This window comes from Amblyomma maculatum, chromosome 8, assembly GCF_055883805.1.
Source record: "Amblyomma maculatum isolate TAMU_Amacu chromosome 8, ASM5588380v1, whole genome shotgun sequence".
In the NCBI taxonomy this organism is placed as follows: Eukaryota; Metazoa; Arthropoda; class Arachnida; order Ixodida; family Ixodidae; genus Amblyomma; species Amblyomma maculatum.
Window position 1 is genome coordinate 97,679,318 of NC_139351.1, and position 22,742 is coordinate 97,702,059.

The following is a 22,742-nucleotide window of genomic DNA, read 5'->3' on the forward strand; positions in this document are numbered from 1 at the left end:
TTGTTCTGTTCATAATAAGATAAAATTTTGGGTACATCTTTGCATATGTTAACAGGCTCTTTTTTGTAATAAATGTTAACCGTACACGCATACACAACTGTTCTATTGTCAAGTGTCCAGGTAAAACAAGCTGTAGCGCATCGAACTGTAAGCGCCATCTTTTGCGCAGACAGTTTCTCAATCTGCGCTCGTTTTACTTCATACCCTGCATGTTGGGTTTATGCTAACATGGCGACAGGTTCTGAATATTGAGCGAATAATACTGCACAAGAGGCAAGATGTAAGTACGAGTTCAGAGCTCTGTCTCCATGGAGCATGGGCCCATTTGAGAAAAAACACTCACTCACTTACTATTAGGAGACAACCCGCTTGTTGAAATTTCATCTGTTTTTAGTTTTCTTAAAGAGTTAGGGATTCTAAATCAGCTGTAATTTTCTAAACTTTTCATTTTCACTCATAAAGAAGCTCAGCAACCTAGTGTTTGGCGCATAATGGCCATAGTTGCCTATGTGCCAAAAAACCCAACCCAACCAACCAACCAACTCACACTACCGCGCAGAACAACGTTGCGACAAAGAGATGTTTCAAAATGTCACTCGCTCTAATCTTGCGTAGGAAGTCTTGTTCGCATTAAACATCAAAGAGTCCCAAGAACCTATATCTTCGGATTTCTCTCTGAGGGCCTTCTGCCAAGTGTGCAGTTATACAAAAAGAAAGGGTGAGAAGTTTAAACTTAATGCATATTTCTACTTTTAGAAAGGCAGGAATGGTCAGAGGCGAAGAACTTCTTGTCGGGCGAGATGGTGCATGTTGCAACGAAGAACTACAGCGCAGCCAAGAAGTTCTCAGGACTAGCAATAGTGTCGTGTGCGTGAGTGCTTGCGTGTGTGTGCGTGTGTGTTTGTGTGTGTGTGAGAGAGAGAGAGAGCAAGCGAGATATAAAGTGAGTTATTCAGTAAAAGGGAGGGAGGGAGGCAGGAAGGGAAAGAACGAAGGCATGAAGGAAGGGAGGGAGGAAGGGAGGGAGAGGGGGAGAGAGAGTGGGAGGAGTGAGAGAGTGCAAAAAAGGAACGGAAACGATGCAGAAAAATGCACAAACGCAAAGTTCCTTTGAAATATTACGACCAGGAAGTTTCACTGCAACTCCGAAAGTCTTCGATAGTGAGAAATATTCTCATATTTCAGCTTTCTTCCTCTGAGCCGAATGCCCTAAATAGGAGCCCTTGGTGTCAACAGTATCGATATACGCAAATGACATTGCAATCAAATGACTTTGGGATCTTGCTTTGGGACGTTAAACATCACAAGCCAATCATATTGTCAAGGATAGCAGGGGGTAGCCCAGACACGACGGCAACAAGCAGCTCAGACGCAAACGCGCAAGCGACACTTCGTCGTCCCTTCACACCTCAGTCATGCGCTACCTGGCAACGCTAGGTGGCATTACCCCCCCCCCCCCCCCCTTTTCCGAAAAAAAGGAAAAAGAACGAGGACGGTCGGTAAAAACGGTGTGAAAAGCAAGAGAGTGGTCACAGCGGGTGGCCATACGCTATCGGTGGTAGTACGGCTTCAGTCACACAATGTGCACAATGTCCAAGCTGGGTTTTCGACGTTTTGGTTGTGCGGCACCGTCTAGAATAACTTCATAACTGAGGTCACTCACACGACGCAACACTTTGTACGGCCCGAAGTAGCGGGAAAGGAGTTTCTTTGACAAGCCTGCACGGCGAACTAGTGTCCATTCCCAGACTTGGTTCCCAGGTTTGTAGTCAACCTGGCGGTGCCGGAGGTTGTAACGGTGCGCGTCAGTGGTCTGCTGCCGCCCAATGTGCACACGGGCGAGCTGGCGGGCTTCCTCAGCGCGGATGGCATATTACATTTCGATGGAGGTGAAACGGAGTGGCGTCCGTGTGCTGTGCGATGTCAGTTCACGTCAAAGAGCCTCGGGTGGTCAAAATTTCCGGAGTCCTCTACTAAAGCGTCTCTCATAGCCTTAGTCGCTTAGGGACGTTAAACCCCACAAACCAAACCAAACCTTCTTCCTTCAGTCTCAAAAACAAGTATTGTTCGCGTACTGGGAGAGCGCCGGAATTATACAAGTATAGCGCCTCTTTCACGCAGTAATACTATTGATCTAAAGTAGCAGTACTAGCAGTATATTGTTTTATTGCTAAAGAAAGCAAAAGCAGAAGTAAAAAAATGTTTGCCAGCATTGGTATCTTCTATCGGAAAAGAGAGGCACCTGAATTGGGTCGATGGAAAGAAAGAGATAACGAGGAACACGGAGAAGAAATCAGAGGTAAGCGACAGCTACAAAGAACAGGGTAGGTTAAAAATAAAAATAAGGCCACACTACACCATGATGCTGAAAACGGTAGGTTGTTTGAGGGCCCCCACGATTGTCTTAGTCCACAGAAGCATTCGGAATTCTAGACTTTTTTATGGGCCGACGTCAGCCATGCGGTGCTGTTATTTCCTGCACCCCTGCCCCGGCATGCTGCGCTGGGCAGCCAGTAGGGGGCGGTGATATAACGATTCCAGGCATTCCTAACAAGCTAACCAGTTGACTTCGCCTTTTATAAAGATCAGATGACCATTGGAAAAGGGCAACTTCAGTTTTCTAACAGCTCGATGATCGGTCGCTACTCATGATGCCAAGGTCACGGACCTAACTCAGACAAGAATGAAAACCCTTTATTCGGTATATATGTCGTTAGTGATTACGATGGCGAACATGACGAGAGCGTTCTCTGACTTCACATCTTCAGGCGGTACATATAAAGGGCCGCTGAACAAACGCTGTCTGTTGGTGTGTGAGACCCATGTATACCTTTCCACTAATGCGCTCACAACCCCTATGAAGTAGCATAGAACGCACCAGACGTTATCGTGGAAAATAAGTGATTTACAACCACACGTTGAATAATTTCTTCAGAGAATGCGTATAATTGGTAACTATTGGTCCTTTTAGATAAACGAAATACTTGTGACAATAACAATCACAGGACAAACAACCAATTGAGATGTTTTTGCAGTTGTACTACATTTATTTAGGAAAAAAATACTCGAACAATAGGTTATATATAGAAGAGACATGCAAATACCCCCCAAAAATACAGCAATTGGCAAGTATTCGATTTTTCTCGGAAGATACACGTACGAAGAATATAAATGTCATCGCCATTTGCGACTTTCTTTGCACGCGTTATACTGCAGCAGACAACATTCAAGTCAGTCTTGTAGCAGTGGTGGAAGTTGAAACACCAGTTTCCTTCTTCTTGTCCACTCGCTTCTTCAGATCTCGAAGTCTTGTGAGCAATGTATCGAACTTGTAGGTGCTTCTTTTCCTGAAGAAAAGATCATCCTTCATGGTGCCAGTAAGGTGCAAGTTGGCCTTGACCGACTCCTCGTAATAGTCGAAGAATTCCACAAACTTCTTCAGCACGACCTCCCTGAAAGGCGGTGGGAAGGAAGAGTTGTCCTGAAGGCAGTCCTCCACAGCATCACACACGGCCACCCTGATGGTCTCGTGAAGCAAGAAGGTCTTGTAACCGCTTGCGGCGTCGTCATCTATTTTCCCAGGTTCATCGGCAAGAGGGTTATCGTTAAGCAGCGACTGGATAGAAATCAACAGGCTACCCAATGATAGGGCGGGAGTCCATGCCGGGCCACTCCACGTTCCGAGAATGCTGAGGCATATCCTGCCGTCGGAGAAGATGTGTGGATGAAACCTGACTTGGTTGCCGTCGGTGGTCAGGAACTGAACGCTTGGCGGGTTCATTGGGTAATTGTTGGGGCAGGTAATGTGCAAGCGGAAGAAGCCACCTGCGTACGGAGTGTCCTGGGGGCCTACCATGAGGGCGTTGATCTTGGTCAGATCGCTCTCCTCAGGTGCGATGAAAATCCCGGGAAGCTGGTCGGCGTTGAATTCAGCAATGTCTTTCTTAACCCTGAGCAGACTTAGAGACGACATATCGTCCGCACTTAACCGCGGAAATTTACCTCATCGGTTGGTACCCAGTATCGAACGTTCCTCAGAAACTACCGATGGTGTCTTTTTCTTGCCGTTCAATATCCGATGGTTCTGAACAATTTTAAATCGACCACCAGCTCTGCTTCTTTATCTTCTTCTGCCTCAGCGGACATGGCACATACCCTCAGAAGAAGATTAGCCAGAGTGTAGTGCAGGTGCAAACAATAATTAATACATCCTGATTTAGGATCTGTAGTACGTTAAATATAAATTTAGAATCAATATCAATAAAAAATATTTTCGAAAAATGTTAGGTGTTAATGAAGAAAAATATTTCGTCAGTAAAACTTGAAAGCAAGATCAGCGCTCGGAAGCGCTAACAAAAATATTCTTGTTGCAGTAATGTGAATGATAACAACGGCCGCTTTATCTCTTCCAGGCATCTCAAAAAGGAGATCAAGTGGCTCTGAAATAACTCACACAATGGTTTTAGGACATGCCCTTTGACAGTCACATCGAAAGAGAAGAGGTCGGAAATTCTAAACGAAATCTCGAACCGAGCAAATGAAATTTCCGAATATTACTTTTCCTTCTGGAGCATACCTCCAGCAGCAGGGGATGTAATAATGTATAGTTTCCACGGCATTGCATGGCGCACAGAATGGAAATCTGGAAAGCTCGTCTCATCAGATGACTATAGGCGCAGTATTCAATTAGAGAAAACATAATGCGCGAACCCAAAGAAGAGTTAGTAAGTCAAGCTCAGAAAAGCTTTCGGCAAGCCATGTCCCAGTACGTACACACATTGCTAGGAGCTTTACGGCATTACGAGGAGCCTTTAAGCGGTACTGTTTCCCATGTACGGCACCTGTGACGCTGTCAAAACACTCCAAAAGAAAATCAAAGGACATTTATGAAAAAGAAAGTAAAATTTTCTTCTTCCCCCTGAAGAGGTTTTTCACACCAGGTGTGTCATAAATTTCTTGCTACAGGAATCGAATTAACCCCAACGGCCTGAGGTTTTTCCACAAAAAATGTATCCCTACTCGACCACCTCCCCATTTATAAAAACGGCAATGAAGTATTCACCCATAGTGATAAAGCTGATTTCCGTTTCTTTTTATTTACAGATTCTCGCTCTCTTTCTACTCGGCGATGATCCGCACAAGGTACTGCAATAACAAGGTGCTGCGAATTAAAACGGTCACTTCAGTTTCCACAATTGGAAGGGTTTTTGATGACTAACTCCCCGCCGGGGTGGCGCAATGGTTACGGCGCTCGACTACTGTTCCCAAGGACGCGGGATCGAATCCCGGCCTCGGCGGCCGCTTTTTGATGGCGGCGAAAAGCAAGGCACCCGTGTGCTGTGAGATGTCAGTGCACGTTAAAAAACCCCAGGTGGTCGAAATTACCGGAGTCCTCCACTGCGGTGTCTCTCATAGCCCGAGTCGCTTTGGGACGTTAAACCCCTCCAACCAAACCAAACGACATACCCAACCAAACTATACACCAGTTTGAAGAAAAGTGATCTCTGCATCATGTCAAGGAAAGTGACAAACACACCTTATCGAACAATAGAATGTGTGATTGGACAATAACCAGAAAGCTTGGGATCTAAGCGCTGCTCATGGCGAATGCTTGAAAGGTCAGAGACGGCCAACACATATGTGTCATCGTCGCACTCGCTCGCAGGTGGCGGATCTACCGGGTTGCGGGACAGGCAATCAGCATCAGCATGCAGACGGCCAGACTTGTGGACGACAGAAAAAGTGTATTCCTGAAGTCGGAGGGCCCAACGGCCCAGGCGACCAGTAGGGTCCTTCAGCGTAGAAAGCTAACATAAGGCGTGGTGGTCGGTGATGACGGAGAACGGGCGGCCAAACAAGTAAGGGCGAAATTTTGTAATGGCCCACACGAGGGCTAAACACTCACGTTCTGTGATCAAATAGTTCCGTTCAGCCGCTGAAAGGAGACGACTGGCATGACGCGAGTGTGACCCATCTGCTGTTGGGCGAGTATGGCACCAATACCGTGACCACTGGCGTCGGTGCGTACCTCTGTTGGTGCCGAAGGATTGAAATGTGCCAGGACGGGCGGGTTGGTGAGGGCTGCAATGAGCGCAGAAAAGGCTTGGGATTGTTCTTGGTGCCAACAAAATGGAGCGTCGTTCTTCAAAAGATTGGTGAGTGGACGAGCCGTCTCCACAAAGTTGGGTACAAACCGCCGAAAATAGGAGCAAAGCCCAAGAAAACTACGCACGTCACTGGTGCAACGGGGTGTAGGAAATGCACTTACAGCACGTATTTTGTCTGGATCGGGTTGAACGCTACGGGCGTCGACCACGTGACCGAGCACCTTCAGTTCACGTCGGCCGAAGCTACATTTCTTCGAGTTCAGCTGAAGGCCAGCTCTTCGGAAGACGCCAAGAATGGTATCAAGGCGATGGAGATGGCTCTCGAATGTAGAAGAAAATACAATAACGTCATCGAGATAGCACAAGCACGTCGTCCATTTCAAGCCGCGCAGGAGAGAGTCCATCATGCGCTCGAATGTTGCGGGCGCATTACACAAGCCGAAAGGCATCACCTTGAATTGATACAGGCCATCGGGAGTGACGAAGGCGGTCTTCTCTCGGTCTCGTTCGTTGACTGCGATCTGCCAATAACCGAAACGAAGATCAATGGAAGAGAAATAGCTGGCACCGTGCAAGCAGTCGAGGGCATCATCTATCCTAGGGAGCGGGTAAACGTCTTTCTTTCTAATTTTGTTGAGGTGTCGGTAGTCAACGCAGAATCTCCAGGTATTGTCCTTTTTAACAAGCACGACAGGCGACGCCCAGGGACTGCTCGAAGGCTCTATAATGTTTTTTTCTAACATCTTGTCCACTTCACCTTGTATGATGCGTCGTTCAGAAATGGCGACTCGATATGTCTTCTGTGAATTGGCCGGGCGTCTCCGGTGTCAATACGATGTGTAACGAGGGACGTTTGTCCTCAGGGGCGGTCACCAAAATCGAAAATATCGCTGTACGAAGTCAGAAGACTCGTAAGTGTTGTAGCTCGGTCAGGGCGCAAGTTAGGTGCAACCATTCCTGATATGCGGGCCTCCGGAGGTGGGGACGATGCAGGTCGTGTCGACACTTTAGCAGTAGGGTCAGGTAAAAGAGCGGCAACTGTGACGTCAGACAGTGGGATCAGTTCGGCGAGAGTAATGCCCTCAGGAAGAACGTGCACAAAAAGGCCGAAGTTCAAGACTGGAATATAAGCATTGTTATTTTCTATGTGCACGATGTTATGAGGGAGAGTGATCCTACGCTCCAGTGTCACGTCGGTTATGGGGCAAACAACGTAGTCGCCATCAGGAACGGTGGAGAAAGGGGACATGAGCACATACACTGCAGCTTCTGGTGGCAGACGAGTAAATGTAGAGGAGCGGAGACGGAGCGTTGAAGTATCAGAGGCCTGTTTGTCAGGACAGAGTGGCAGGTCCAGATGAAGCAATCCAGACGAACAGTCAATGAGCGCGGAATGTGCAGTTAAAAAGTCGAGTCCTAATATAACGTCGTGAGGGCAACTGGTGAGGACTGTAAATAGCACAGGGATATGGCGGTCGGCAATGGTAATTCTCGCAGTACACATACCAACCACAGTACCTGTGTTGCCATCAGCAACACGAACGGTACATGAGGGAGCGGATGTGAGGACTTTGTTGAGGCGTTGACGGAGCGAGGCACTGAGGACGGAAATGTGGGCGCCAGTGTCAATAAGAGCAGAAACTGAGACTCCGTCCACAAAAATGTCAATGAGGTTACGTCTGGGTGCGAGGGTCAGTTCCGAGTTGACAGTCCGGGTCGGTAATGCAGCGTCACTCCCGGGCGCTGCACTCTCTAGTTTCCCGAGTAGGTGCCGGTGTATGATGGGGAGGAGTTGCGAGGAGGCACCGGTGAACGGGATCGACGAGACCGCGGAGATGGAGATCGGCTGGAGTGACGGACCCTTGAGACGGCTTCGGTGCAAGGTTCATCTGGGTGAGAAGGGAAGTTTCCAGGTCTATCATATGAGGGGCGGAGTTGTTCAGGTTGGGCAGGGAAGCGTCGAGGTCCGTAGTAGTACCGACGGTCAGCGTTGTAATAAGGACGAGGGGTGGGGAAGGTACGAGTGTGGCAATATCGTGAAGTGTGGCCGGCTCGACAGCAAATAAAACAAATTGGCCTGTCGTCTGAGGTGCGCCACTCTGCAGGATTGCGACTAACGTAGCGACGTGGGGGAGCTTGGCTAGTGGTTGCAGCCGCCACTACAGGAACAGGATGCGATGGTGACGAGGGCGGTACGGGGTTGGAGGAAAGACCGACGTTGGCAAGTTCCTGGCGGACAACAGCCTGTATCATGGCCACGGTGTCGGGCAGTGGAGATGGGAGTGGTGCAGGAGCTAAGGCTTCGAGTTCTCGCCTGACGATCCGAGTCATGGTAGTGGACTGGGAAGGCTGTTGCAGAGGAGCCAGATCATCGCAGAATGATGTAGCTGCCGTATTGGGAAGGCGCTCAAAGCGATGTACCAGGCGTCGTTGTTTAGCCTGCTGGAATCTTCGGCAAACTTGAAGCACCGACTCGACTGTAGAGCAATCCATGCAGAAGAGCATGTTGAACGCGTCATCTGCGATGCCCTTTAGGATGTGCCCTACCTTTTCACTTTCCAGCGTGGAGCTGTTCGCCTTGCGACACAACGCGAGCACGTCTTGTATGTAAGCAAGGTAGGACTCCGTGGTAGATTGGGCGCGAGAGGAAAGTTCGGTTTTAGCTGCGAGGGCCCGTCCAATGGGCTTCCCGAACAAGTCGTGAAGCTTTTGCTTGCAAATTTCCCAGGTCACCAGCTCGTGCTCGTTATTTTGGAACCACGTGCGAGCACTGCCCGCCAAATAGAAAATTAGATTGGCCAGCATGATGGTCGCGTCCCAGTGATTGTTCCTGCTGCATCGCTCGTATGCGTCCGGCCAGTCGTCAAAGTCTGGGTGGTCGTCGCCATTAAAGATGGGAGGGTGGCGAATTTGTGTCAGTACCACTGGCTGAGGCGACGTTCCCATGGTGGTAGGGGCTGCTTCAGAGGTCATCGTAGCTGTTTGTGGCGTCGTTGGAATCCCAGGTAGGTGGCGGCCGCTGCGCAAATCCAGCTTTTTGCAGCGTAAATGGGCTAATCGGTGCGTACGGGGACCTTGATTGACCTCCACCAAGATGATACGGAGCAGAAGGCTTACTCAGGAAACCACAGCAGGTGATGAGCAAGTATTCGCAGCACAGCAGAGCAGAACACAGCAGGTGTTCAGGCAAGCCCAACGGTTTCTTCTGCTTCGTCGTCTCTCACTCTATTTTCTATCGTCGTCCTCTTCGGTGGCATATACGTAACAATATTTTCAACAAGGCATGCGACGCAAAAAAAAAAGTTCGCATTCTGCTTCTGTGGCATTTGCCGTAGCGTCCTCACAAAAAAGTGGCTATCAAAATTTTCATATCGATAGAACAAGATAGATACCGGCGTTGGCTTAATTTGCTTTGTTCTTTGTCATTTATTACAATGAAATCAAGGAAAATGTCGGCGAAAACAGTGCACTCCTTCTCTAAGTGATATCATGAGCAGAGACGACATCCTTGCTAAACGCAGACGCTTTCATTGTGTAAATGTCAATTCTTGTAAAAACAGTGTGTCCTGTATAAGGTGCATTAAGGAATCAAGAATACATTTCAAATGCATTTAGGGTGCGATTTTAAACATTCTAGCACGAATGTTAGGAAGCTATTTAATTGCGCTTAAAGCTCTTCTAAGAGTTAAGAATCTCAGTAAAACCAGTGCCATCAAATCTGAATGCCTTCTCTTAAAGGGTCCCTGAAATGGAACTTTCTCCGATACCGTAGTGGTGGAAATCCGTTGACGCCGACTTTGACTATTCGAGCCTAATTTAAAAGGTTTGCGTTTAGCCGGTTTTACAAACAATTTTAAAAAGTGCTCCTGGAGACCGCTAGCAAACGGTTAAGGCAATTCACCCCCCCCCCCCCCCCCCCCGTGTACACCTCCCTAATGTCGCCAACCTTCCATACGATGTCATCTGGGCTTGGTGGAGGCTCCCCCCTTATTGGGCGCTCCCAAGTTACGTAGACTAACGGAGTGTGCACTTGCGACTTTTCTTCATTGTATTTCTTCCGCGTCGACATGCATTGATTTTAAGGGGGAGAGGAGGAACGTAATTTTCGATCTCCAATATTTCCGGTTTTAGTGACGCTGGCTGAAAACCTTATGCGTTGAGGAGAGGACTGATTGGATACCTATTTCTCGTTTGTGTTTTCAAGTTTTGGAAAATACTTTCATTGGCTTTTCAAGACCTGTCCTCAGAGTTATGAGTTTCATGAAAACCAGTGTCTAAATTTTAATGCCTCCTCCTATTAAGGCGTACGCCCCTGCACGACCCAAACATGAGCAGCCAGGCATGAATACTGAACCAAAGCGGGGCTGCGATTTTATTGTAGAGATTAAAAATTATTTTCGCATTTCACTGTGTCCCACATAACAACGTCACAGCAAGAATGGGAAATGAAAATCTGTCAATAATGTTCATTTTGTCGTCAAATATCCCCACCCTTTCCAATGAGCCTGTTATTTGCATCGTTCATTCAATCTGAGACACAAGGGAATGCGCACTTTATCTTTTTTACTTACTGGACAGAAAAAGCGAGAGTTTGTCAAGAGCTAGATCTATGACTACAAGATTGTGCTGTTAATACTGCGTTACCGAAGAGCTTTGAAGAGCTAAAATATTCCCACAAGCACAACGATTAACTGTAAGGAAGGTCACTTCGTAGCAGATCCTTAACTTGTAATTATTTCTCAACAACTCATTCCCCTCCCCCTTCCCACTTTTTCAGCGTTATGTGACGAAATTTCCACGGCGGAATTATAAATGTTGATTCGAGGGGCATGCCGCAAACAGAGAAGTGACTGAGACTATATAGTCTCGCAGTAATTTCAGTAACCGGTCCAAACGAGCATAGTGAGTCCTCGTGAGGATCCAACGTTCTGTCATAAGATGATTGCCCCAGCTCGCATTGCCAGTTCATCGTAACGGCAGGAAACGCTGTCGCGAGTAGTTCGGAATGAAGCTTTCGGACTGGATAACGGGTGGAATTAGCTTTTCAGGGAAGACGGAAAAAGTAAGAGCGCCACTGCGCATTGGGTTAGGGAATTGTGCTATGTTGTACCTACCATGCATATCGATAAGTGATCGATAAGCTTTCATCTTTATTGAAACAAAATCCACGCGACATCTGCAGTGCCAAGATTATCGAAGGAAGTGTGTAAGGAGACTTGATAAGACAATGCGAGTTCACCAACGCTTTGTAAAGCGCTCGTTGATTTTTCGTAGACGAAGCTGACAATGGTGCCTTGTGCAAGACCATAACCTCCTTTATATTCTCGTGTATAAAGGAGGCTATGGCAAGATTTACAAAAAAGCAGATGTTACATTCATGGTTGTTAGAGGGCCGTTCTCTGGGTTTAGTGTCGATGTAGGAGTAGCCCAGTTGTAGTAGTCGTCGTCGTATCCACGGATGAAGAATGAAGCTACGATGGCAGCTGAGGAATTTCGCAACTTCATTGTTGTTGCCTAGGAGAGTATCGGGAGTGGAAAAATTAGGGGCACTTCAGCTCCGTCTTTTAATGACTCACATGACAGCATTAATGACTCCCGGGCTCATCTTTTTCGGTGGAGTTCATGCACTTAGCTGCTCATTTCATACCTAATTCTTCACATTTTGCATCTAATATCTCACATGTTAACTATTAGCCTAGAATTGTAAGCTATCACGTTATATTAATAACTATAGCTTAATCGCTTTACCATGCGCGCTTGCGGAAACATAGTGTGCTTTATTGGGGATTCAATGGTTTTCGGACGCTGCGTGGACGTCATGATGACATGAGGGATCGAAGCAGTTCAGCCGCGGCTGGATGTGTCTTCCTTGCTCTAAAGCATAGGCACTGCTTACAGCTGTACAAAGGCCGCCTGTCAAATGCAAAAAAAAAAAGTGACATTACTGCTAATCGCCATAACATCGCCATAAATGCCACCTTATTGGGAAAGTAAGCAGCATCACGACTAAAATATCAACTATCAAAGCTCAACTATAGAAAGCTCAAAAAATTTCAACTATTAAAACGCTTTATATTGAAACCGCTAACCCACGCACAACACGTTCTTACCACCCTAAAAAAGTTAAAGAATACTCCTCTAAAACCAACATTTTTAAAGAATCATTCTTTCCTAGAACGACTCGCCAGTAGAATACCTGCTGATGTTGTCCAATGCACAAGTGTATCTTCATTCTGTCACGCGCTGTCCTGAATATATCGACACATTTGTTGCATTGTGTTCACTTCGTGGCGTCGGGTTGAACACCCTTTGACTTTTTTTTTGCAACACGTTTCACGTCACATTCTTTTTCTATTTTACACGGACGCTTTACGATGGAGGCGAAAAGCAAGGCACCCGTGTGCTGTGCGATGTCAGTGCACGTTAAAGAACCCCAGGTGGTCGAAATTTCCGGAGTCCTCCACTACGGCGTCTCTCATAGCCTGAGTTGGTTTGGTTGGTTAGTTGGGTTTAACGCCGCAAAGCAACTCAGGCTATGAGAGACGCCGTAGTGGAGGACTCCGGAAATTTCGACCACCTGGGGTTCCTTTAACGTGCGCTGACATCGCACAGCACACGGGCGCCTTGCTTTTCGCCTCCATCGAAAAGCTGCCGCCGAGGCCGGGATTCGGTCCCGCATCCTTGGGAACAGTAGTCGAGCGCCGTAACCACTGCGCCACCCCGGCGGGGGCTCATAGCCTGAAATGCTTTGGGACGTTAAACCGCACAAACCAACCAAACCAACCAACTTTGTGTTATAGCTTGCTGGTCTAACGCTGACTTGTATTTATGATGAGTAGTTACGGCTCCGTGTATTGACACTATGTATGCATTGTGTAAATTGTATGTTTTGCAAAGCATTGTATGCCTGCTCCTGCCTAAAGCCTGACACTCAGGCTGGCGGTATGTTCTTAAATAAATAAAAGAAAACAAAGCTGCAAACCGTAACAACATAAAGGACACTACCACTAAGAACGTGTGCGCACGGCTTTTTCCTTGGCTGTGCAATGGCTGTGGCACACAGATGCGGAGCGCACACGTGGGCGTCGTGTACCTGTGGCATTCATAATGAATGCCTCCATATCGCTAAGAGCGCAGTCGTTGTTATACGTGCTCGCGCTTCTGTTGTCGTGCGGCCGACGTCGCGGGCGACGCTGAACATGTCGCTGTCAAGTCGCGTTTGGCGGAACAACCATGCGCATAGCGGAGACCGACCAAGCCCAGAGCCGACAGTGATCGACGAAGCAATGCCTGGAAAGGACAATATGTGGACAACGTGCGGTGAACCTTATGAATGTGGACGTTTCGGCCCGTTGTCTTCCTAGCTTGGAACAGATAGGAGTGAAACCCAACATAGCAGCAAGGAATGGTCCGCACCGCGCGAGCCCATTTTTCTCGTGGGACAGTCGCAAAAACCATCAAGGCAAGTAGAAATTGCCATGAACATGGAGATATATTCTACGTAAAATGCCTGTGATTCTTCACGTTTCTTTTTCATTTTGCACTTAAAGAAACTGTGCAAAATATAGAATGTGCGCGCATGCTTAGGTAAGCTGTATACTGAACTGACAAAATACCGAAGGACTCAAAATGTTGTCATACGTGGAACATGGATATCACATGTCATATCACACATGAAATCCTTCCGTATGGTTTGTCATATTATGTCGGTCTGCACTGTATTATTTTGGCGGCGGACTACTATCACCAAGCATGGCACCAGCATCGACGCCGCCACCTCGACCGCCCATGAGTGTTGCTGTTGTTGTGGTTATTTATTGTACAAAAGGAAGGAAAAGATGTTTGCCAGCCCCGGTATCTGCTATCTGATATCTGAGGCGCCTGAACTGGGCCGGCAGAATTTAAGGGATAGCGAGGAAAGGTAGAGGAAATCAGAGGTGAGCGATAGAGAGAAAGGAAAGGGCAGGTGAAAATAAAAACAAATATGTACACTATAAAACAAATTTCTTGCAACATAGCGCTACATGGACAAGGACACAACGAGACACAAGGGACGGGCGCTAACTTACAACTGTAAGAGTTGTACGTTAGCGCCCGTCCCGTGTGTCTCGCTGTGTCCTTGTCCGTTTAGCGCTATGCGGCAAGAAAACCGTCACCAACTCGCCCAAGCTTCCATCCTGGCAAACTATAGAACAAAGTTTGCTTGAGGCCCACCCGCAAATGTCTTAGGTCACTGAGCACTCGGCACATCGGGCGGGCCTCCGAACCAGCTGCGCTTCCATGTAAGTGTTTACGACGCCCGGAGGTGGACACTACAGAGCAATGACGGCCGACGTGGGGCGATCGACCGTTATGGTCCAGAATACCACACGCGGAGTGATCGGTCACAGCGCGGGGTATCCGGTGAGGTGAAATAGGGGGCCATCAAGCCCGCCTGTTCGATATATTCACGAAGACGTACGTATGTTAGACAAGTGGAATTATGAAGAGCGTTTCACAACTCGGGGCGTGGCACAGCGGTAAGACGCTCGGCTGGAGATCTAAGGGATGGAGGTTCAATTGGGAGTTTCCTTTCCGTGTACACCTGTACCGAGAGCAGGTGGAAACCTGTTTCAACTGCAGAAGAGTCGGCCATCGGGCGGACGTCTGCTACAAGCCCAGGACCCAAACGTGCCGCAGGTGCAGGGAAGAACACCTTCCGACAAATAAGGGGGAAGCTCACACCTGCACGCCCAAGTGTATTGTGTGCAAAGGCGCCCACAACACCGGCAGCAAGGACTGCAAACATCGCTTTGTTGAACGAAGCCCCCAAAACAACCAACAACCCAAGAGCCTGAACGATGAAGTCGACCAGCAATTCGAACACAGGCCGTGCTCAAGAGACAAAGCCGGTAGCCGTTCGTTAGGCCCCCTGGGGGAAGCAAGATCCGCAATCAAATTCCTTCCCACCACTGTCACTTGCTAGAACGTCAGACCGAGGCAGGGAAGCATGGACTGCCGGCGGCGTGCGAGAAGGGGCAGAAGCAGAAGCAGCTCAAAGAATGTGAGCTGGCCGGATGCGGCTTCCCTGAATTGCACAACGCGGTAAAAGGAGCTCGTAGCTAAAATACAGTTCAGAGACGCAACCATTACGCATATGCAACAGGAAATAGCCGAAATGAAAAGTCTATATCTCTACAACCACACATAAAAACATACAACCACATAAGCCTTCATCCGCCACGCTAATTACTATACCCGCCACCAGTTTTGCAACGCAGACGGATAGCCGCAATAACTTGAAAAGACTGGCTCCTTCCGATGAGGGTTCACGATCGAAACGCGCTGCTGAAGCGGCTAAAGATGACAACCCGACCGAATACCAAATCTAAGTCCACAGACAAGCTAAGAGCAGAAATGAGTGCACTTGAGAAAACCTTTAGCGGTCTCGAGGAGAAAGTTAATTCTCACGCACGAAGAAACTGAGCTGGGTTAACACATCGCTGTTTTTTTTTTTTCAGCCAGTAGTGCAGCGTCTCGCGGCCCGGGAGACAAGCCATGTTGTCGTTGGGGCTTTAGGAAGAAAGAAAAAATGCACGGGCCTGCTACTGGCTCTGTAGCTCAGCCACCTCCGCTGCCTCGTGCGGATAGATGAGAAAATAGACTGACTCATTTATAGGAAGGGAAAGGCGCGGTAACTGCCTCACTTGTTTTCTGTGGACACCTCAACCGCGCCGTAAGGGAAGGGAGAAAGGCGGGAGTGAAAGTGGAAAGAGAGAAAGAGGAGCCGTAGTGGAGGGCTACGGAGTAATTTTGACCACATGGGGATCTTTAACGTGCGCTGACATCACACAGCGCACGGACGCCTCTTCGTTTTGCCTCAATCGAAACACAGCCGCCGAGGTAGGGTTCGAATCCGGGTACTCCGGCACAGTAGTCGGGCGTCTTACCACTGCACCACCCCGGCGGGGCGGTCAGAAGAAAAAATAGACAAGAAAGAAAAAGAAGAGGGCGAGAAAGACGCGCGCCCCAACAACAGCCGTCGTCAACCACCGAAGCGGTGGTGGGTGCAATGACGGCCTACAACAGCTAAATATTCGGTGGCAGGCTAGCCCCCACCGCGAGCGGCGGTGACCTATCTCAGCCCCATCAGGGCCAGGACCAGCCAACCTTCACCCCCCATGTCAGTGAACGTTAAAGATCCCCAGGGTAAAGATCCCCAAGTGGTCTAAATTACTCCGGGGCCCTCCACTACAGCACCGCTTACTCTTTCCGCTTTTACTCCCACCTTCCTCCCTTCTCTTATGAGGCTGTTCAGGTTTTCACAAAACAGGTGCGACAGATACAGCGCCTTTTCTTTCCTGTGAACCATTTAAAAAGTGCTTATCTGTTGTTGTTGTTGTTGTTGTTAATACACAATTTAGAGAAGGTAATATCAAAAAGCCCGCGGCTGCAACTAGGCGCGTTTCGGCATGTTTACATGATATTGCCTTCAAATAACGCCAAAATGTGCGTGTGCTGTATCGCTTTTATTGAGTTCTCTAACATCACGTTTTGTTGCTTGGCTTTATTAACTGTCATTTTCAAAGTTGTAGATATTGCCCTAAGGTTCGTAGCCGAACTCCCTAGAGGAAGGCAGCGTTTGTAAACGGTTACGTTTTCTTGGCTACAAAGTTTGCGCTTAACATGGAAAATTTCTCATAAAATACACAGATACGTTTTTAGTATGTTTTTATCTTTTATTGGGACGTAAGCCGTTACGCAATACTCTACAATGACCGCAAATATCCATAGACCATGTGCAGAATATAAGGATCTACAAAGCTAGATTCTGAGTAAAATTGATACAATAAAAAATCTACAGATCGTCCGCTTTATCCCCGTTCAGAATTCGAACCATTACTGAAATGTGAGACTGCGCTTACAAAGCGATGAAACATTGCTGTTTTATAAATTGTTAGAGTGTCTACTATTCCTACAAATGCCAGGTCAAGTAAACTGCTACCGCCATAGTGGCGACGTGTGGTTTCTTGCATGATGTTTCAGCAAAAAAATGCAGGCATGTAATAATTAACGACAGCGCCCTTACTACCAAGATTGCTATATATATATGATCTGAAAACAACTTCAATATCCATGAGCTCTTAAAGCCTCATATCACCGCTCAAGAGACCACTGTGGCATGAAAAAATTTAGAAAGTCTATTCACAAAAGAAAACATGTCTCAAAACAGTTGGCACATCCTAATCGGACTCATCGGGTCCCTAGGATCGCAATGAAAAGCTTTGGCGAACTGAGGATTGTGCTGAAGACTGTGACTGCACAAAGACTCGCCGATCATTTCTGCGCCTCCGCCCTCGCACTCGGCGTAACACAACACAATAAACAACGACTGTAGGCCAGTGTACTTTTCCAAATCCAATACGCCGCTGTCCGAAGTACTACCGTTGGCATCATACGCATCCACAAGGGCTCCGTAGCTAACAACTAGCGTTGGAATATACGATGTCTTCGTCGTCTGACGTGTTCCCCATTATGCAGTTGTTAATGAACTCAACATAAGAATCATTGCTTTTGGCGTAGGCAGTAATGAACAATTCTCCAAGAGCTCTGGCGACCACTGATCCGAGGCCACCATAGTTTAAAGATGGAGGTAGTTCTGTATCAAAAACCGGGAAGGACAAAGTGTAAGGCATCAACTTAAGGTCTAGCTGGTCGTAAGAAATGGTATTGTGCTTCAACTGTATCATGTGATCAAGAATATGACCCAATTTTGATGTTTCTTGACGTGCACAGACTGTTGCCAGTTCCAAACGAACGAACTATCCAAGGACGGTATCTGGTCAGCAATCGTGTTTCCGTCCTCCACTCTGCGCTCGAAGTAACGGAAGACAGTTTCCACAGAGCTCCAATTGCTGACCACATTGATATTATGGTCATAATACGTCCAACTCGAAAGACGTCTGAAAAAAGAGGTTCTCACGAAATGAGTCATATTTTTTGCAAAATCAAGCGCGTCTCCTTGCAGGAGATTAGCGTTGTACTTGTCAAACAGGGAGGGCCCGGAGAAGACCGTTGCTCCGGCAAGGCAAAAAACCTTGTGATAGGCTTGCGTCGTAGCATAATTACGGTTGTAAAAGTTGAAGATCAGGTCTTTATTCGCGAATAGAGCAGCCACTTGTACAATCTGCCAAGAGACCAAGGTGTGGAATCTGTCTGAGCCTTTTTCTCACCACAGATTCAGCAATTCCTCTAGATACTCTGGTGTTGTAGTACTAAGGGAGAAACTGCTCTTCATCCTGATTCCAAGCTTATTAAGCTGCGCAGTCCACTTAGGTACAGTGAGGCTAAGCTCAGGAGCGTTTAGAAAACTGTCGACGCTATGCTCGCTTGCTGTGGCGTCATCATAATAAGGAAGGTTACTCAGAGCTTGTTCCAACGACCCTTGAACGTCCTGGTATGTTACCGTGTCCTCGCCTTTACGCCGAAAGCTATCTTTCAGGAACTCAAAATAGGCTTAACCTGATATGAGGAAAACATTGGGACGCCACCAGTCCGCGAATTTAAGAAATTGCCCTGGAACAATCTTGATCTCGCTGCCTTCGGTCGACACATGGAAGTCGAGGAGCACACCCCAAGCCAACTTCAAGGAGCTGTACAGGAGCGTGTACAGTACATCGGCTCCCTTGGAAGGACTCAGCCACACAATTCCTGCTCGCGCCAAAGCTTCCTTGACCGCCGGAAGCTCGTCTCTCTTCCCTTCCAGCACATCCACGCAGCTTCGGTACACGATGGCGGACTGTTGCTCCTGGGTTTGTCGTTCAGAGGCAGGCACTTCTATGTTCTGCAGCGCCGCAACTACCTTATTCAATACAAAGATGAACTCGTCTTCCCAAACGTCATGCTGGTTATTCTGTCGCCAGCCGTCACAGACGAAGCGCGTGAAGCTCAGGCACGGGTTCATTGATTCGTTGATGGAAGCGAGGAGCATGTTGGAGTAGGTACGGCAGGCATGTGTGTTGCACACTTTCCGTAGGGGTGTTGGGGAACGCCGCATTAACAAGGTGACCGTCAGGGCAATTACCGCCGCAAAGGCAGTGGCCCCAAGTAGGCCTAACATGAGTCTAAGTCGTGAGTTTATCTCCCGGGGACCCTGAAAAATGAAAACATGGCAAAACGTAAAACACTCGAGCGCTTGAAAATGCAGGTAACTCCTAATTTATAATATTGAAGGCCATCGACACTTTTAGCAACCAGGTTATATTACTTCCGACCACTGCGGTCCAAGTTTTGTGGCGGAGGCATTAACATGGTACTTTTAGGCTGTCGATTTGCTCAAGTCACTCTAATTGACAGGTATGTAATATTTGCACACGAAATTAATGGCTTGGCACTCCTTCCGCAGACCTCGCACGTAAGTTTTTATGAGTAACGAGTTTGACTTCCTTTTATCTTGTCTTGGGTCTTTTGGTTCGCGCTGTTTAAATTAATAACTGATCTATACCAACTCGCCCAACAAAGTATCTTGGTTAGCTGCTTATGAATTTGTCTCAGTTCTTTTCCCGCTGATAAAGAAACAGCCGGATCTTGGGGTTTAGCAATGCTTGTGCATGCTATATACAAGGATAGCGAAAAGACAAAAGACAATATATGCTATTCTGGATTTATTTTCTAGCAAAATACGAGCTCAGTTCTTTTTAAGCCAAATACTTATGATTGTGTAATCTCTTGGAGAGCAATGAATTCGAACAACACAAGAATTAACTATTTCACGCAGCTTTTAAGTAAGGGACGTGCAATGCAGACTACTTCTAGGTCTCAAGCAGTGAGGCAGTCATAAAAAGAAAATAGCATTCTTGCACCTTAGATGCAAGAATTCTTTTGAACTCCTGGAGCTGGCTCTAACAAGCTTCAAGCTTTGCTCTCAAGATGACATCAGTAGGCGCTGTTTAAACTTTTGGTGTAGGGTTTAACATCCCACAGCTGCTCAGGTTATGAGACACGCCATAGTGGAGGACAATTGCGACGACCTGAGGTTCTTAAACGTGCACTGGCATCGAACAGCACACTGACGCCTCACTTTCCGCCGCCAGAGAAAAGCGGCAGCTGAGGCCGGGATTCGATCCCACATACTTCAGCACAGTAGTCGAGCTCCCTAGACACTGCGCCCTATCTACTGCGCCCTAGCCACATCGCCCTAATCACTGCGCCTAGCCACTGCGCGCTAGCCACTGCGTCCTAGCCACTGCGCCCTAGCCACTGCGCCATAGCCACTGCGCCATAGCCACTGCGCCCTAGCCACTGCGCCCTAGCCACTGCGCCCCAGCCACTGCGCCACTCCGGCGGGGTACAGTGCGATGCTTACTTGTCATATTGAATGGATGTTCTGAGCTCTTGCGACAAATCGTCAAATTCTCGGGACTAAGAAATTAACGCTACCCAGGTAGCATAAAGTGGTCTATAAATTGGGGGCCAGCACTAGACCCGTGAGGGCAGCCCATATACGGGCCCCATGCGGGATTTGCAACTCGTGCCCAGACGGATCCACGTGGGCCGGTCACTTTCATCACGATTGGTTACAATTCGTACCGCTGTGGACAGCACTAGCCTATGGGCACGAGTTGCGAATCCCGCATGGGCCTGTACGGGCTGCCTTCATGGCCTCAGCGTCAGCCCCCACATTCATAGCCCATTTTAGGGCAGCCCGCATTTGGCCCAGATAGCTGAATGTAGGCAGCATAGCAAAATCATTAATGTGCCCTACTTACGTGAAGTCAGGTGCCGCGACATTGATCATCGTTTTAATGCTTATTTCGATTAGTACTTCCAGAACTCTAATTGTACCGGCGCGGGCTTTACAGAGGCCAGCCCAATTTGGGCTGGCACACGTGTTGCCCTCATGGGCTTAATCTGCACTTTTGGGGCTGCCCAAGTCCCATTAACAATCAAGTGTGAAACATTGAGCCATATTTCATTACATTGTATTTTATACTCAGCAATATAAAAGAAATTTATTCTCAACACTATAAAAATGTGGGCTGGTCCATATCTCCCCCTATATTTTGTTCAGAAATTTCATTCCAGCGCTCTGTCTCCAATAACAATGGCGCAGAAAAGATTCGGAGGTCGTTTAGTAGTTATTCCTAAAGCACATAAGTTACTACTGCATATTTCCTAGCAGTACTCAATAATTAATATATTAGCATCAGTAAAATTATAATCTTTATTAACGGCACAAATATGCTTAGAACAGATATTTGAAATTTTCAGAAGAGGAAAGTATTTGCGTGTATAAAACCAATTATATAAATAAAGTGGCCCCAGTGGCCCCCTTAAGGTAGAATGGAGATAATTCGGAATTATAAGCCAGCCTACAGCCAAATTGGGGCTCACTGCGGCCCTCCATGGGAGAAATAATTGGGCTCATATTATTTTTACGCATAGAATACGAATATATATTACATTTGCCCGCAAGTACACCCAAACAAGCCTGCGTTAGCAGTGGAAGGGAGGCATGCATGTCCACTTTTTAGCCCGACCGCGACCCATGCGGGACTTAATCAGCTCTTGAGTGGGCAGCCCCATCTGGGCTAGTAAATCTATTTGTTTTAGGCCCACAATTTCATCGCATCTATTTTTAAACGCCCCACAAGAAACTGGTGTGGGCAGAAGCTGGCATATGAGCACTTTCTGGCCGAGCCACACGCAGGTCATGCTGAAACTATAAAGGTTTTAGGTGGGCTGCCCCTTTTGGGGCCGCCCAGGAGCTTTCTGCTTGAAGCCCACAGTTACGCCCGACCTTCTCTCGAGAATCCCTTGAGGGTCCCACGTAGGTACGTGCGGGCATGCCTGTTTTTAGCCTCTCCGCAGCCTATGCGGAGCCTATTCGGCTTTTGAGTAGATAACCCCATTTAGTTTGGCCCAGGCTTTTCCTGCATAAAAACCCAAATTTGCATTCCGCCGGCCACAGAGCTCCCCAAGAGGAAACCTTGAGGGCCAGATGTGGGGATATGTACTCAGCCCTTGCAACACCTATACGATGCCGAAATGGGAAAAGCAGCTGTAGGCCCAATTTTGGCTTTCCCGCTTGATTTCTAAAGGGAGGCTTAAGTGTATTATTGTGGATGACCCAGGCCAAATTCCTCATACTGACCCCAGGGCGGCTCCATATTGTGTGCTACTAGGGTTCAGTTACTAGCTCTTAGGGATCTCTGCGCGCGTTATATCTTCAGATTCTCGTAAATTACGAAGAAATTAACGCTCAGATATGTGATTTTCTATCCTTATTACAAGAGGGGGACCTAAATCAGTAATAATATTAAAGCAAGTGTACGAATATTACAAAAGGAGCTCCGAAAGAAATAAAACACTGGTTTAAGGAATGTTCAGTTTAGTTTCCTTAAGCCCTGTGCAAACCCATAAAGCTGACATGTGATCGGAAAGAATTTTCCAGTTAAAGGCACTCGTCCTAATTGCATCGGCAGAATGTAATTTCTAGTTCGAAGTGGAATCATATTCCACTTCAGGCAGCCTTCATTTGATGATGAAATAGGACAAACAATTGCAGAGTAAAGCAAAACGAAGCAACGTCACAGACCAATGTCTACATAGACAGGTGCTGAAAGCAACCGTGGTTCTTGCTTTTGACCTGTTTAT

The 22,742-nt window shown here is 47.5% G+C and overlaps 1 pseudogene; it reads right to left on the reverse strand.

Moving 5' to 3' along the window:
• Positions 1 to 3,226: 3,226 nt before the first annotated feature.
• Positions 3,227 to 3,973, reverse strand: LOC146181899 (ubiquitin-conjugating enzyme E2 Z pseudogene; annotated as a pseudogene).
• Between the last annotated feature and the right edge of the window lie 18,769 nt (positions 3,974 to 22,742).